Genomic DNA, 3,137 nt, shown 5'->3' on the forward strand with positions numbered 1-3,137 from the left:
ACAAGAAAATTACTGAGAGATCCTTGATGAAAATCTGCTCCAGAGCACTCAGGACCTCAGACTGGGGTGAAGGTCCACCTTCCAACAGGAAAATGACCCTAAGCACACAGCCAAGACAACGCTGAATGTCCTTGAGTGTCCCAGCCAGAGCCCAGACCCGATCGAACATCTCTGGAGAGACTTGAAAATAGCTGTTTAGCAACGCTCCCCATCCAACCTGACAGAGATTGAGAGGATCTGCAGAGAAGAAACAGAGAAGCGTTCCAAATACATGTTTGCCAAGTCCATATTATGGCAAGAACAGCTAAAATAAGCTAAGAGAACCGACAGTCCATCATTACTTTAAGACATGAAGGTCAGTCAATACAGAACATTTCAAGAACTTTGAAAGTTTCTTCAAGTTCAGTTGCAAAAACCATCAAGAGTTATGATGAAAGTGTCTCTCATGAGGACTGCCACAGGAAAGGAAGACCCAGAGTTACCTCTGCTGCAGAGGAGAAGTTCATTAGAGTTACCAGCCTCAGAAGTTGCAGCCCAAATAAATGCTTCACAGAGTTCAAGTAACAGACACATCTCAACATCAACTGAATCAGGCCTTCATGGTCGACTTGCTGCAAAGAAAGCACTACTAAAGGACACCAATAAGAAGAGACTTGCTTGGACCAAGAACCACAAGCAATGGACATTAGATTGGTGGGAATCTGTCATTTGGTCTGATGAGCCCAAATTTGAGATTTTTGGTTCCAACCGACGTGTCTTTGTGAGACACAGAGTAGGTGAATGGATGATCTCCGCTTGTGTGGTTCCTACCGTGAAGCATGGAGGAGGTGTGATGGTGTGGGGGTGCTTTGCTGGTGACTCTGTCTGTGATTTATTTAGAATTCAAGGCACACTTAACCAGCATGGCTACCACAGCATTCTGCAGTGATACTCCATCCCATCTGGTTTACACTTATTTGGACTTTCATTTGTTTTTCAACAAGACAATGACCCAACACACCCCCGGGTGAGGAGAGTGATGGAAGGCTGCATCAGATGACCTGGCATCCACAATCACCTGACCTCAACCCAATTGAGATGGTTTGGGATGAGTTTGACTGCAGAGTGAAGGAAAATCAGTTATCAAGTGCTCAGCATATGTGGGAACTCCTTCAAGACATTCCAGGTGAAGCTGGTTGAGAGAATGCCAAGAGTATGCAAAGCTGTCATAGAGGCCAGAACATAACAGTTATGTTCACATACACACTATGAATTAGTTAAAAAAATAAAGATAGCGTCTGTGTTTATTTTGTAATAGTTGTTGGGTTAAGTGGGTTTATGGAACATGTGATGGTCAGCCTGCCAGGAATGAACCTGGCACACACGCACACACGCACATGGAAACTCACTTAAACATAAACACAAATACACACACACCTTCAAACACAGGAGGAAAAAAATACTACGTGACACAATCCAGCTGAGGATTGTGGGTAATGCCAGATGAGAGGCTGACAGCGGGCAGAGGACAGCTGTGGCCTACATGACCCAGCTATAACAAACTGGGATGGATGTAGGGAGTGAACGCGGCAGAGAGAGACAGAGACAGAGACAGAGAGAGAGAGAGAGAGAGAGAGAGACAGAGACAGAGAGAGGGAGAGAGAGAGAGAGGTGAACTCAAGCAGAAAGAGATGCCTAAATTTGTCAGATGCAGTTAATTTGTCAAAGTCTACACTGTACAGTAGTTACTAACCACAGTAATAACATTATTAGCTTCACTGTTGCTACATGACCTGATTACAATTTCAATTTATCTTGTGACCTGGAGAGTTTATAAAATGATCATATTCTGGGAGGATTTACGAGATTATAATTATCTAGTGACCCAGGAGTTCTTACCTGCTTCTCTCCTCCACCTTTCACTCACTCACTCACTCACTCACTCACTCACTCACTCACTCACTCACTCACTCACTCACTCACTCACTCACTCACTCACTCACTCACTCACTCACTCACTCACTCACTCACTTACTCACTCACTCACTCACTCACTCACTCACTCACTCACTCACTCACTCACTCACTCACTCACTCTCCTCCATTCCTCTCCTCTCCTCTGCGCTCCACTCCTCTCATCTGCGCTCCATTCCACTTCTCCTCTCCTCTCCTCTCCTCTCCTCTCCTCTCCTCTCCTCTCCTCTCCTCTCCTCTCCTCTCCTCTCCTCTCCTCTCCTCTCCTCTCCTCTCCTCTCCTCTCCTCTCCTCTCCTCTCCTCTCCTCTCCTCTACTCTACTCTACTCTCCTCTCCTCTCCTCTCCTCTCCTCCCCCCTTCTCTCCTCTGAGGAGAGAAAGGTGAGAGAATGGAGATAAGAGGTGAGGGAGAGTGAGAGATGGAGAGAGAAGGGAGTAGGGAGAGAAGACAGAAGGGAGGGGTAGAATGAGAGGAGAGAGGGAGGGATATTGGGAATTGTTTATGACTGGGCCCATTATTTCTCACACATCATTGACCTCCGCTGTGTGTGTGTGTGTGTGTGTGTGTGTGTGTGTGTGTGTGTGTGTGTGTGTGTGTGTGTGTGTGTGTGTGTGTGTGTGTGTGTGTGTGTGTGCGTGCGTGTGTGTGTGTCTGTTTGTCGGACAGTTTTGCGCAGCAGTAATCACTGTCATATTTCTAAATTAGTGTAGTAGCCTGAATGTTACAGTAGTCTGCAACTCTGCCCACAACAGGGGCTGAATGAGAGAGAGCAACAAAACAGAGAGAGCAACACAACAGAGAGAGCAACACAACAGAGAGAGCAACACAACAGAGAGAGCACACAACAGAGAGAGCAACACAACAGAGAGAGCAACACAACAGAGAGAGCAACACAACAGAGAGAGCAACACAACAGAGAGAGCAAACAAAACAGGAGAGAGTCAACAAAACAGAGAGAGCAACACAACAGAGAGACGCACAAAAACAGATGGAGAGGCAACACAACAGAGCGAGCACACAACAGAGACGAGCACACACAACAGAGAGAGCAACACAACAGAGAGAGCAACACAACAGAGAGAGCTACACAACAGAGAGAGCAACACAACAGAGAGAGCAACACAACAGAGAGAGCAACAGACACAAAGACTTGGTTGCTAGCGTGAGAAAGTCACCGCCACC

This window comes from Oncorhynchus kisutch, linkage group LG18 (genome assembly GCF_002021735.2).
Source record: "Oncorhynchus kisutch isolate 150728-3 linkage group LG18, Okis_V2, whole genome shotgun sequence".
Classification (NCBI taxonomy): Eukaryota; Metazoa; Chordata; class Actinopteri; order Salmoniformes; family Salmonidae; genus Oncorhynchus; species Oncorhynchus kisutch.